General features: G+C 42.4%; 1 pseudogene; it reads left to right on the forward strand.

The window, feature by feature from the left end:
* Positions 1 to 13708: 13708 nt before the first annotated feature.
* On the forward strand, positions 13709 to 13980 carry LOC112426172 (small ribosomal subunit protein eS27-like; annotated as a pseudogene).
* The last annotated feature ends 1522 nt before the right edge of the window (positions 13981 to 15502 follow it).

Raw genomic sequence — 15502 nt, forward strand, 5'->3', positions numbered from 1 at the left:
AGGTCCGCTGCGTTTCCTCTAGAGTAGGACAGCAAAATGAGTTGATTTCATGTTCTGTTCATCAGAACAAATGGCCCTCTGAGCCCATCAGCTTCTCAAGGATTCTTTCACTGCAGTGGTTGTCACAGCCACTGTGCATTTTCTGAATCTCTCCACTTCCAGCCACCAGTCTGCTAGGGTGGCCTTTTCCAACCCTATGACAATGTTTAGCACTATTATTGGAGAATTTCTAACTGATTTGATGCTGTTACCATCTGTTTTTCTGCAATTTGGGGCTAGACCTAATCAGAATATCAGAATATCTGCTAAGCTGGGCTGCTGATTTTCTGGGATACAGACCCCAGAATACTGCCTATACCCTCAATCTTCACAGAGGCAGATCCACCAAGATGTGGATGGGTTCCAGCGCAAGGGCATGAATGGAGATCCACATACCATGTGTCTAAATGTGAAGAGGTAATATATCAAGCCAATAAACTGTTAAGTAGCCCAGTGCAGTGGCCCACACCTATAATCCCAGCATTTTGGGAGGCCAAGGCAGGCGGATCACTTGAGGTCAGGAGTTTGAGACCAGCCTGGCCAACATGATGAAACCCCATCTCTACTAAAAATACAAAAAAATTAGCCAGGCATAGTGGCAGGCGCCTGTAATCCCAGCTACTCGGAAGGCTGAGGCTAGAGAATCTCTTGAACCTGAAAGGAGAAGGTTGCAATGAGCTGAGATCACACCACTGCACTACAACCTGGGCAACAGAGCAAGACTCTATCTCAAAACAACAACAACAAATTAAATAAAACATGTTTTATCCTCTACCTTGATACAGTTATCTTTGTAACAACAAAAATTTTAAAAATGTATAAAGCTCTTTTATATGACTGCAAGTCAACAAACTATTAAAGAGATCTGAATTTTATTATTTTATTTATTTATTTATTTATTTTTTTGAGACAGAGTCTCGCTGTGTCACCCTGGCTGCAGTGCAATAGCATGATCTCAGTTCACTGCAACCTCCGCCTCCCAGGCTCAAGTGATTCTCCTCCCTCAGTCTCCCAAGTAGCTGGGACTACAGGCACACACCACCATGCTCGGATAAGTTTTGTATTTTAAGGGGTTTCACTATGTTGGCCAGGCTGGTTTCGAACCCCTGGGCTCAAACAATCCCCTGAGCTTGGCCTCCCAAAGTGCTGGGATTATAGGCGTGAGCCTCATGCCGGGCCTCAATTTTATGATTTATAGGACATGTTTGGTCTGCTCATGGGCTGGCAAGATCTAGCTGAGTAACAAAATAAAGACATACATAATTCATATGTTATCACAGCCTTTATTCCATAAAATTAATTTTCTTGCCTTGATTTTAGCAACATTATTAATCATATTATTGTAATAAAGTATTCACTTAATTTTCTTTTCCTTTACTGCAATGATATAAACAATTAAATAATGAAAGCATAATCTGTCATGAGATTAGAGTTTTTTAAAAAAGGCAAATATAGCTGGGCACCGTGGCTCACACCTCTAATCCCAGCACTTTGGGAGGCCAAGGCAGGAGAATCACCAGAGGTGAGGAGTTCAAGACCAGCCTGACCAACACGGAGAAACCCCATCTCTGCTAAAAGTACAAAATTAGCCAGGTGTAGTGGTATATACCTGTAATCCCACCTATTGAGGAGACTGAGGCAGGAGAATCACTTGAACCCAGGAGGCAGAGGTTGCGGTAAGCCAAGATCGCACTATTGTACTCTAGCCTGGGCAACGAGAACAAAACTCTGTCTCAAAAAAAAAAAAAAAAAAAAAAAGGCAAATACATTCAAAGTACACAAAATTTTAATATATTTTCACAAAAATATAAAGAAATGTAAAAAATTAAATGCTTTTGAATTTCTTCTAAAATATTTAAGTTTCTCTATTAAAAGTAAAAGCCAAATTATGTTGTAACTAGTGAATATGAACATTTTAGACCAAAATTATTCAAAAAACATGAAATTTTTCATTTTTTAATTGAAAATGTAATTAAATCTTATTATATCTTTTTATTAAAAAAAGCTATTTGGGATATCAGAGGGGGCACACCCAAGATGGCCGAATAGGAACAGCTCCAGCCTCCAGCTTCCAGCGTGAGCAACACAGAAGATGGGTGATTCCTGCATTTTCAACTGAGATGCAGACTGACACCTCACACCTCCCATGGCGGAGTACACCCCTGAGACGAAGCTTCCAGAGCAAGAATCAGACAGCAACACTCGTTGTTCAGCAATATTCTATCTTCTGCAGCCCCCTCTGTGGGATACCCAGGCAAACAGGGTCTGGAGTGGGCCTCAAGCAAACTCCAACAGAACTACAGCTGAGGGTCCTGACTGTTAGAAGGAAAACTAACAAACAGAAAGGACACTCACACCAAAACTCCATCAGTACGTCACCATCATCAAAGACCAAAGGCAGATAAAACCACAAAGATGGGGAAAAAGCAGCGCAGAAAAGCTGGAAATTCAAAAAATCAGAGCACCTCTCCCCCTCCAAAGGAATGCAGCTCATCACCAGCAACAGAACAAAGCTGGCTGGAGAATGACTTTGACGAGTTGAGAGAAGAAGGCTTCAGTTGATCAAACTTCTCAGAGCTAAAGGAGGAACTACGCAACCAGTGCAAAGAAACTAAAAACCTTGAAAAAAGAATGGATGAATGGATAACTAGAATAATCAATGCAGAGAAGACCTTAAAAGAACTAATAGAGATGAAAACCATAACACGAGAACTACATGACAAATGCACAAGCTTCAGTAACCAACTCAATCAACTGGAAGAAAGAGTATCATCGATTGAAGATCAAATGAATGAAATGAAGCTAGAAGAGAAGTGTAGAGAAAAAAGAGTAAAAAGATATGAACAAAGCCTCCAAGAAATATGGCATTATGTGAAAAGACCAAATCTATGTCTGATTGGTGTGCCTGAAAGTGATGGGGAAAGTGGAACCAAATTGGAAAACACTCTGCAGGATATCATCCAGGAGAACTGCCCCAGCCTAGTAAAGCAGGCCAATATTCAAATTCAGGAAATACAGAGAATGCCACAAAGATACTCCTCAAGAAGAGCTACTCCAAGACACATAATTGTCAGATTCACCAAAGTTGAAATAAATGAAAAAATATTAAGGGCAGCCAGAGAGAAAGGTCGGGTTACACACAAAGGGAAGCCCATCAGACTAACAGCAGATCTCTCGGCAGAACCTCTACAAGCCCGAAGAGAGTGGGGGCCAATATTCAACATTCTTAAAGAAAAGAATTTTCAACCCAGATATTCATATCCAGCCAAACTAAGTTTCGTAAGTAAAGGAGAAATAAAATCCTTTACAGATAAGCAAATGCTTAGAGATTTTATCACCACCAGGCCTGCCCTACAAGAGATCCTAAAGGAAGCACTAAACATGGAAAGGAACAGCAGGTACCAGCCATTGCAAAAACATGTCAAAATGTAAAGTCCATCGATGCTAGGAAGAAACTGCATCAACTAGCCAGCAAAATAACCAGCTAATATCATAATGACAGGATCAAGTTCACACATGACAATATTAACCTTAAATGTAAATGGACTAAATGCTCCAATTAAAAGACACAGACTGGCAAACTGGATAGAGTCAAGACCCATCAGTTTGCTGTATTCAGGAGACCCATCCCACATGCAGAGACACACATAGGCTCAAAATAAAGGGATGGAGGAAGATCTACCAAGCAAATGGAAAACAAAAAAAAAGCAGGGGTTGTAATCCTAGTCTCTGATAAAACAGACTTTAAACCATCAAAGATCAAAAGAAACAAAGAAGGCCATTACATAATGGTAAAGGGATCAATTCATCAGGAAGAGCTAACTATCCTAAATATATATGCACCCAATACAGGAGCACCCAGATTCATAAAGCAAGTCCTTTTTTTTTTTTTTTTTTGAGACGGAGTCTCGCTCTGCCGCCCAGACTGGAGTGCAGGGGCCGGATCTCAGCTCACTGCAAGCTCCGCCTCCCGGGTTCACGCCATTCTCCTGCCTCAGCCTCCCGAGTAGCTGGGACTACAGGCGCCCGCCACCGTGCCCGGCTAGTTTTTTGTATTTTTTAGTAGAGACGGGGTTTCACCGTGTTAGCCAGGATGGTCTCGATCTCCTGACCTCGTGATCTGCCCGTCTCGGCCTCCCAAAGTGCTGGGATTACAGGCTTCAGCCACCGCGCCCGGCCTTATAAAGCAAGTCCTTAGAGACTTACAAAGAGACTTAGACTCCCATACAATAATAATGAGAGACTTTAACACCCCACTGTCAACATTAGAGAGATCAATGAGACAGAAAGTTAACAAGGATATCCAGGAATTGAACTCATCTCTGCATCAAGTGGACCTAATAGGCATCTACAGAATTCTTCACCCCAAATCAACAGAATATACATTCTTCTCAGCACCACACTGTACTTATTCCAAAATTGACCACATAGTTGGAAGTAAAGCACTCCTCAGCAAATGTAAAATAACAGAAATTATAACAAACTGTATCTCAGACCACAGTGCAATCAAACTAGAACTCAGGACTAAGAAACTCAATCAAAACTGCTCAACTACACGGAAACTGAACAACCTGCTCCTGAATGACTACTGGGTACATAACGAAATAAAGGCAGAAATAAAGATGTTCTTTGAAAGCAATGAGAACAAAGATACAACATACCAGAATCTCTGGGACACATTTAAAGCAGTGTGTAGAGGGAAATTTATAGCACTAAATGTCCACAAGAGAAAGCAGGAAAGATCTGAAATTGACACCCTAACATCACAATTAAAAGAACTACAGAAGCAAGAGCAAACACATTCGAAAGCTAGCAGAAGGCAAGAAATAACAGATCAGAGAAGAACTGAGGGAGATAGAAACACAAAAAACCCTCCAAAAAATCTATGAATCCAGGAGCTGGTTTTTTGAAAAGATCAACAAAACTAATAGACCACTAGCAAGACTAATAAAGAAGAAAAGAGAGAAGAATCAAATAGATGCAATAAAAAATGATAAAGGGGATATCACCACTGACCCCACAGAAATACAAACTACCATCAGAGAATACTATAAACACCTCTATGCAAATAAACTAGAAAACCTAGAAGAAATGGATAATTTCCTGGACACTTACACTCTCCCAAGACTAAACCAGGAAGAAGTTGAATCCCTGAATAGACCAATAGCAGGCTCTGAAATTGAGGCAATAATTAATAGCCTACCAACCAAAAAAAGTCCAGGACCAGATGGATTCACAGCCGAATTCTACCAGAGGTACAAGGAGGAGTTGGTATCATTCCTTCTGAAACTATTCCAATCAGTAGAAAAAGAGGGAATCCTCCCTAACTCATTTTACGAGGTCAACATCATCCTGATACCAAAGCCTGACAGAGATACAACAAAAAAAGAGAATTTTAGACCAATATCCCTGATGAACATCGATGCAAAAATCCTCAATAAAATACTGGTAAACCGAATCCAGCAGCACATCAAAAAGCTTATCCATCATGATCAAGTGGGCTTCATCCCTGGGACGCAAGGCTGGTTCAACATACGCAAATCAATAAATGTAATCCAGCATATAAACAGAACCAAAGACAAAAACCACATGATTATCTCAATAGATGCAGAAAAGGCCTTTGACAAAATTCAACAACCCTTCATGCTAAAAACTCTCAATAAATTTGGTATTGATGGAACGTATCTCAAAATAATAAGAGTTATTTATGACAAACTCACAGCCAATATCATACTGAATGGGCAAAAACTGGAAGCATTCCCTTTGAAAACTGGCACAAGACAGGGATGCCCTCTCTCACCACTCCTATTCAACATAGTGTTGGAAGTTCTGGCTAGGGCAATCAGGCAAGAGAAAGAAATAAAGGGTATTCAGTTAGGTAAAGAAGAAGTCAAATTGCCCCTGCTTGCAGATGACATGATTGTATATTTATAAACCTCATTGTCTCATCCCAAAATCTCCTTAAGCTGATAAGCAACTTCAGCAAAGTCTCAGGATACAAAATCAGTGTGCAAAAATCACAAGCATTCTTATACACCAGTAGCAGACAAACAGAGAGCCAAATCATGAATGAACTCCCATTCACAATAGCTTCAAAGAGAATAAAATACCTAGGAATCCAACTTACAAGGGATGTAAAGGACCTCTTCAAGGAGAACTACAAACCACTGCTCAGTGAAATAAAAGAGGACACAAACGAATGGAAGAACATACCATGCTCATGGATAGGAAAAATCAATATTGTGAAAATGGCCATACTGCCCAAGGTAATTTATAGATTCAATGCCATCCCCATTGAGCTACCAATGACTTTCTTCATGGAATTGGAAAAAACTGCTTTAAAGTTCATGTGGAACCAAAAAAGACCCCGCATTGCCAAGACAATCCTAAGCCAAAAGAACAAAGCTGGAGGCATCACGCTACCTGACTTCAAACTATACTGCAAGGCTACAGTAACCAAAACAGCATGGTACTGGTACCAAAACAGAGATACAGACCAATGGAACAGAACAGAGCCCTCAGAAATAATACCACACATCTACAGCCATCTGATCTTTGACAAACCTGACACAAACAAGAAATGGGGAAAGGATTTCCTATTTAATAAATGGTGCTGGGAAAATTGGCTAGCCATAAGTAGAAAGCTGAAACTAGATCCTTTCCTTACTCCTTATACTAAAATTAATTCAAGATGGATTAGAGACTTAAATGTTAGACCTAAAACCATAAAAACCCTAGAAGAAAACCTATGTAATACCATTCAGGACGTAGGCATGGGCAAGGACTTCATGTCTAAAACACCAAAAGCAATGGCAACAAAAGCCAGAATTGACAAATGGGATCTAATTAAACTAAACAGCTTCTGGACAGCAAAAGAAACTACCATCAGAGTGAACAGGCAACCTACAGAATGGGAGAAAATTTTTGCAATCTACTCATCTGACAAAGGGCTAATATCCAGAACCTACAAAGAACTCAATCAAATTTACAAGAAAAAAACAACCCCATCAAAAAGTGGGCAAAGGATATGAACAGACAGTTCTCAAAAGAAGACATTCATACAGCCAACAGACATGAAAAAATGCTCATCATCACTGGCCATCAGAGAAATGCAAATCAAAACCACAATGAGATACCATCTCACACCAGTTAGAATGGCAATCATTAAAAAAATCAGGAAACAACAGGTGCTAGAGAGGATGTGGAAAATTGGAACACTTTTACACTGTTGGTGGAACTGTAAACTAGTTCAACCACTGTGGAAAACAGTGTGGCGATTCCTCAAGGATCTAGAACTAGAAATACCATTTGACCCAACCATCCCATTACTGGGGATATACCCAAAGGATTATAAGTCATGCTGCTATAAAGACACATGCACACGTATGTTTATTGCGGCACTATTCACAATAGCAAAGACTTGGAATCAACTCAAACGTCCATCAGTGACAGACTGGATTAAGAAAATGTGGCACATATACACCATGAAATACTATGCAGCCATAAAAAAGGATGAGTTCATGTCCTTTGTAGGGACATGGATGCAGCTGGAAACCATCATTCTCAGCAAACTATCACAAGAATAGAAAACTAAATACCGCGTGTTCTCACTCATAGGTGGGAACTGAACAATGAGATCACTTGGACACAAGAAGGGGATCATCACACACCGGGTCCTATTGTGGGGGGTGGGTAAGGATAGCATTAGGAGATATATCTATTGTAAATGACGATTTAATGGGTGCAGCACACCAACATGGCACATGTATACATATGTAACAAACCTATACATTGTGCACATGTACCCTAGAACTTAAGGTATAATAATAAAAATTTAAAAATAAAAAATAAATTTAAAAAAAAAGCTATTTGGGCCAGGCGCAGTGGCTCACACATGTAATCCCAGCACTTTGGGAGGCCAAGGCGGGCAGATCACGAGGTCAGGAGATCGAGACCATCCTGGCTAACATGGTGAAAACCCGTCTCTACTAAAAATACAAAAGAAAATTACTGGGTGTGGTGGCGTGTGCCTGTAGTCCCAGCTACCTGGGAGGCTGAGGCAGGAGAATGGCGTGAACCTGGGAGGCGGAGCTTGCAGTGAGCCTAGATGGCGCCACTGCACTCCAGCCTGGGTGACAGGGTGAGACTCCATCTCAAAAAAATTAAAAAAAAAAACTATTTACAATTTTAGTGTTCCAATCCCAACTAGTTAATGTAATATAAAAAATTGGTATCATTTCACACAAGTTGCATCTAGATCCACATACTGTTGATCCTCAGTATTCACAGATTCCATATTTACAAATTATCTTCCTTGCTAAAATTTCTTTGCCACCTCATGATCAATACTCAGTGTTTTTGAGGTCATTTGCTGGCATGTGCAGAGCAGTGAAAAAGGTGTCACCCTACCCAACATTCCTAAGCTAAGGTCAAACAAGGTGACACTCTGCCTTCCTGCTTCAGCTCTCCTATGTGAAGTGTCCTTTCCTTAGTCTATTTAATGTCATGATTTTTGAATTTTTGTATTTTTTTCAGTGACTCGCTCTTTGAAATGACTCCCAAATGTGGTGCTGAAGAGCTATCTAGTGTCATTAAGTGCAAGAGGCTTTCATGTGCTTTACTGAGAGAATACAGGTGTTAGATACACTTCGTTCAGACATGAGTTACAGTACTGTTGGCTGTGAACTCACTGTTAATGAATCGCATATATATATATATATATATATATATAAAATTTATTTGTTTTAAGTTTTATTTATTTTTTAAAGATAAGGTCTTCCTCTGTCCCCCAGGCTGGTGTGCAATGACGTGATCACGGCTCACTGCAGCCTTGACCTCCTGGGCTCAAGAGATCCTCCTGCCTTAGCCTCCGGAAAAGCTGGGACTACAGGTGCACACCACCAAGCCTGGCTAATTAAAAATCTTTTTTTTTGCAGAGACAGGATATCTTTATGTTGCCCAGCCTGCTCTCAAACTCCTGGCCTCGAGCATTCCTCCCACCTCAGCCTCCTAAAGTGTTGGGATTACAAGTGTGAGCCACTGTACCTGGCCTATTTCATTTTTAATTGACACATGATTGTATGTATTTATGGGGCATAATATGATGTTTCAATACATATACACATTGTGTAATTGTCATGTCAGGCTAAATAGCAAACCCAGCACTTCAAACATTTATCATTTATTTGTGGTGAGAATATTGAAATTCCTCTCTTCTACCTGTTTTAAAATATACAATATAATAATATATATTTTAAAAGGTGTCTGAATAGAAACACACATAAAGCGAGGTTATGTATTGATTAGTTGATGAAATGTGACCAGAGGCTCACAGGAACCTAGCCCTGTATTTCCCCTAGGAGCAACGGTTCAGTATTTGCTAATTCAGTGTTCTTGGTGACTTTTTTTTAGAACATAACTACCTCGAATAATGAGAATTGACGGTATGTACAAATTGAAGAGTGATATTTAATGCTGAAGAACAATCCAAGCCTGACATGTGCAGCAGTGGCAAGTACTGCACTAGGGAGGGCCTCTGGAGCCACACATGGGAATCCAAGGAGAAGTAAGAAAATGGATGTTTGACAGTACTGGTGAATGGTGCTTCATTGTACAAGAATCCATGGCATTCACACTGAGAATAAGAACTTGTTAACTGATTTGTCTTTCATCTAACTTCTTCCATTACTCAGATCTCCCTGCACCCCAAAAACAGTGTCCAGCCCAGTTTGGACAGTGGTACAACCCACAAACCATGGCTTTCAGACACAGTCATTTTTTTGTTTTGAAAATATAGGGCAAGAGATATGGAGAAGCATTTCTCTGGGGCCTGAATAGTGTTAGTTAATAGAACATATGTTTTAGGGCTACAAGTTGGGCTATGCCAGCATTGAGCACCAAATACCATTGACCAAGCCTTCTGTGTATTATTTGACATGTGCATTTTGGTGTGCATATGTTTAATATACAGAACCCTCCAAAGCACAGGCCCAGGGTGGAATAGAGCACTGTCTAAGAGTTGTGCTCCATGGCAACCTGAAGCTCAGCAACCTTGAGCTCTGCCCGGGAGGCCTCCAAACCAAATCCTCTGTTAATATGGTTCTTCCTCTGCTCTTATCATAATCTAACTCCATCATCACTGAAGCTCCAGTAGGATTTTCAAACATTGTGTGTGCTTTTCCAGAATAGTGTGTTCATGTTAAATTGTTATTGCAGGTTAGGCGCAGTGGCTCACGCCTGTAATCCCAGCACTTTGGGAGGCAGAGGCTGGCAGATCACTTGAGTCCAGGAATTTGAGACCAGCCTGAGCAACATGGCCAAACCCTGCCTCTACAAAAAAAAAAAAAAAATACACAGATTAGCTGGGTGGGGTAGTGCATGCCTGTAGTCCCCACTACTTGGGAGGCTGAGCAGGGAGGATCACTTGAGGCCAGGAGGCAGAGGTTGCAGTGAACTGAAATTGCACCACTGCACTTCAGCCTGGATGACAGAGTGAGAACCTGTCTCAAAAAGAAGAAAAAAAAAGTTATTGCGGTCCCCTTTTCGAAAACTTTTCGTAAGAGAAAGTTTGCTTATTGTTTTGGAGGAAGGACGACAGATAGTTCTATTCAGTCACCCAGTCATTATATTAAAAAACTCACAGTATTTTAAAAATTATTATCATAAAATGTACTTTGTTTGGAATGCAATGTTTGCATGGCCTGTTTGCTCCAGATTCTAAATCAGGATTGTTAGGCAATCCCAAAATTTTTTTCCAGTAGTTGTTACTCTGCCAGTCTATAACATTTCCTTTATTCTTCCCAACTTCTTTTCCCTTGTTTTTGTCTTCCTTTAGGGGTTAGCATCCAAGACTGCCGTTGCCAGCTACGTGACCTTGGGAAAGTCCCTCAGTGCCTCCATTTCCCTGTTGACAGACAGGGCGTGACTGTGCCAAGCACATGGAATTGTTGTGACAGCAAATTAAATCATCTCTGCGATGTGTGGGAGGCTGAGCTGAGTGCTGGGCAAGTGCTTATTGCACGTTCCTGGTCATTGTTGTTGTTATTGTGGCAGGAGGATTTCATTGAGTTTGGAGCCCTTCCCAGGGCAACAAAGCAAGGAGTCATTTAAGATTAATGTTGCTCTTTTATGATCCAGGTAGGCCCTTGGGCAGAGCAAGAAGAAATCAAAGCTGCTTCTCACTGGCCATGTGGGCTCATTGGCTAGGAGAGCTGATTGGGCTCCTTTTTAAACTTGGAAAATAATTCCTCTTTAAATATGGTTTTGGACAATAAAACTGAAACATATGTACCTATAAAAAATGAACATAAATCTTACTCCAAAATCTTCTCTAGATTTCATGGGTGGGAAGGCCAACAGGGAAATCTCAATCCTGCTCTCCCCGAAGCTGGGCAGCTTCCCTTGCTCCCTTGCTGGGAAAGGAGGGAAGCCTCCTGGTGCAGCTACAAAGATGGGGTACTGGGGACCCAGTGACTGCTCAGATCTGGGCACTGATCTGATGTATGTTGAGGGCAAGGTGGGGAGCCAGGTAGATTCCATTCAGGGATGGGGCAGTGAGGATGAAGATTTAGTGGGTGAAACGGGATGAAGGGTGCTGTAGGGAAAGGAGCAGGAATCCAGGACAGGAGTGAGGGCAGAGATTGATTGGAAAGGTATTTGGGAACTCATGTAATTGACAAGGAGCTGGGGAACCAGGCTCCAACAGATCCAAATTAGACATGGGCTAGGCAAGACCCCCTCTCAGGAGCGACCTGCATAGGCCACGGCTGCTGTCATCACGACCACACATTCATTCCTGCTCCCCTGTCCCAGGATGTGCTCACCTCTGTCCTACTGGATTCTGTGGCCCTGGACACATCCCCCACACCACTAGACTGCAGGTCCCACTGCAGCTGCTGCTAATTGTCTCTAACTGGCTCTGCATCCTAGTGTCCCTCCCTCCAGATTTAAAGTCCTGAGTGAACACACTTCCTCTACCCACAGAAGGGAAAGAGTGTCTTTCCTCCCACCTGTCCTGTCCAGGAGGGGTTCTTGGCAGCTGGGTAACCAAGAATGACATGTGTTCACTCTCAGGCCCTTAGGAGCAGTACAAATGGACCGACTCGATTAGATGAGCACAGCTCAATGAAAAATCACTGTCAGAAGGTCAGAAGGGAATCAGTAAATCTTGGTAGGGAACAGGGGCTAGAGAACTGGATGGCACATGTTGGTTGAGTCCACCTGCCTGCCTGATTTTATCAAAGATTTATAGAGCTCCTACTCCCTACCAGGCACTGAGTTCAAATCAAGGAATGTATCACAGCTTCTGCACTCAAAAAGTTTACATTTGGAAGGGGAGAGAAATAAACATCACTTTGAACCGGGCACAGTGGCTCCCACCTATAATCTCAGCACTTCGGGAGGCCAAGGTGGAAGAACCGCTTGAGGCCAGGAATTTGAGACCAGCCAAGCCAACGTAGTGCCCATTTTTACAAAAAATTAAAAATTAGCTGGGTGTGGTGGTAGCACACTTATAGTCCCAGCTACTCAGGAGGCTGAGTTGGGAGGATCACTTGAACCGAGGAGGTCAAGGATGCAGTGAGCTATGATTGTGCTACTGCACTCCAGCCTGGGTGACAGAGCAAGACTCTGTCTCAAGAAATAAAAATAAAAACTAAAAACAGCCACTTTTCAAACTGTTAGATGCATGCAACTACAGAGGCAAGCACAGGGAGAAGGGGCTCCTGTCACCCGCCTCATGGAGGGGGTGAGGAGCAGAGGTACAAGCTAAGCCTGCAATGGCCCTGGGGCAGGAGAGAAGGATGTTGAGGCAAAAGGATCTGCCTTTTCTGGATTCACAGGGAAGTGATCTCCTGTACTAACTCCTGTCTATGGGCGGTAGCTGCTTCTAACATTCCGACGAGAAGAAATTTTAGACTAAATCCCGTTGCAATGAAAAATGGTGCTGTACTGAACTAATGGCATCTGTTACAGACAAGGGAGTGGGGACTGGCAGGACTTACTGCATGGGCTCATCATGCCAGCCCTAGAGGCGAGGAGGGTCACCAGAGGAGACATAGTTACTCAGATAGCAGGTGCACATAGCAACACCCACAACTGAGAGCTGTAATTATCAGCCCTATCTGACCTAAAGTCCCTTTTCTCTAAAAAATAGTTTGTATCTCCTGAAATGGAATTAGTGCATAACATAACCTACATGCATCCATATTTTCCACAAAGAAAAAGAAAAAGAAGCAATATGAGGGCCTAACTAGGTCATAGAGGTCACAGAGGAAGAAGGAAAGGAACGTATTTGTAACAAAATGATGTGTATTTTAATATGTAAATGTTTGAGTACAGCTACTCCAGAAGACAACATAAGAGGTGAGAGGTTCACATCCATACTCAGAATCCTCATAAGCATGACTGTGACAAGTGCAGGCCAATATAGGGAGGTGGATCCCAAGTAGCCTTGGTCATAGTTCATGTGATTTTCTGATGGAATGGGAATGACTCTTGGTAAAGTTTGGAATAAAGTAAAGCCCCATCTTCCATGGAAAACATGGTCTATATTTGTGAAAAAAGCACTCTGGGTCTATATGTAAAACAGAGCCAGGGGCTAGCCTCAGTTAATTATAGCAATCAAATGGATCAGCTGCCTTTCTGGCGGTGATGACCCACCCACAAAAACATGCCCCTTGCAAAAGATCTCCTGCATCCCTTTCCAGAAGAGGAGAAGAGGAAACAAATGAAGTGCCTGGTGCAGAGCCCTAGTTCCCACTCCATGATGTGAAATGCCCAGGATGCTATAAAATCACCACACTTGTTAGCCATGTACAAACAGTAATTTTGTGTGTTGGCTTCTCCACTGTCCTCCGCCAGCCCACAGGAGGAGAAGCAAGACTTCCAGAAGCCTGATCCTTCAGGAGGAAGCAACACTGGACGCACTCTGCCTCAAGATGAGTGGGAAACCATCCCCATGAACACGTCTCCCATTAAAACAAAACAAAACCGGCTGCCTTGAGTCCTTTCAGGCATAACTTTGTATTAGTTTCCTGTGTTTGCTAAAACAAATTACAAGTTTAGTGGCTTAAAACAACACAGATTTATTCCCAGACAGTTCTAGAGGTCAGAAGTCCAAATCCAGTTTCTGTGCTAAAGTCAAGGTGTCACCAAGGCTGGTTCCTCATGGAGGCTCTGAGGAGAGAGGCCCATTTCTTACCTTGTTCAACTTCTAGTGGCCGCCTGCGTTTCTTGGCTTGTGTCCCCTTCCTCCATCTTCAAATTACATCACTCCAATCTCTGTTGCTGTCACCATATCACTTTCTCCTCTGACTCTGACTTCTCCTGTGTCCCTTCTTTGAGGAGTGCTGTGATTACATCAGGCCCAAGCAGATAATCCAGGACAATGTCTGCATCTCAAGATCCTTAGTCACATCTGCGCAAAGTCCCCATTGCCATGGTAAGGTACCATTCACAGATTCTGGGTGAGAACGTGGACGTCTCTGGGAGCCATGATTCTGCCTACCAGACTTTCATTCCAGTTCCTGCTGCAGTGTGTGCACCAACATTGATGTCGGGTAAGACATACACAAGTCTTGCAGGACTGTGGACAGTTCTTTGCCATGGGGGTAATCCACACATTGTAGAACATCTAACATTCCTAACTGTAGACTAAATGGCAGTAACATTCCCAGTCAACCTGACAAAGAAAAGAACCCCTTACATTTCCAAAATGTAAGGGGTAGGTACTATCTACCTACCCCCACCCCCAAATTGAGAACCATGTTTCCAGAGGAATCAGGCAGGTTTCAGGCATGGCTTGATCAGGACTTCAGACCTATTTTATGATTTTCTGGGCTTGGCCTTCCTCTGTGTGTCAGTGTCATCCTCAGCTTTCCTCACTGAGGCAAATTGGCTGCAGCTATTTCATAAGAAAATCCATATGCTGCACAGGTCAAAGGAAGACAGAGCACTCTCCCCATAGTTCCAGGAAGATCCCTGAGAGCCACACTGACTGGGTCAAATGAAGTCACATATCTGCCCTGATTGGTGGTTTACCTGAGGCATGGAGTTTGTAATGGACCCTTCCCTCCTTCCCTTCCTTCCTTTCTTCCTTCCTTGCCACCCTGGAGCAGGAGCTGGGAATGATATCAGTGTCCCTGAAGCTCATGGTGTGTGTGTGTATGATGCCAGGAGAAAAAGTTGAGCATTGTTTGTTAGGAGAGGAAAGAATGCTGGGTGGGGACCCAACAAACGTGCATAATAAAGAATGTGGCACATTCTCAGAAAAGCAAGCTCCTTGGTGCAACTGTGGTGTGAGGAACAGGAGAATCCCGGGAGTAGGCAGAAAATAGACCATTTATTTAATCAATTTAATCAGTTTCCCTTGTTGGTTAGCCAAGCTTCCCACATACTCACCCATTGACTTGGAATGCCCTGACTGGGGAAGGGAGCCTCTGGTCCTCTGAGTGACTGGGTTTCT

Source organism: Macaca nemestrina, chromosome 1, assembly GCF_043159975.1.
Source record: "Macaca nemestrina isolate mMacNem1 chromosome 1, mMacNem.hap1, whole genome shotgun sequence".
NCBI classification, from domain to species: Eukaryota; Metazoa; Chordata; class Mammalia; order Primates; family Cercopithecidae; genus Macaca; species Macaca nemestrina.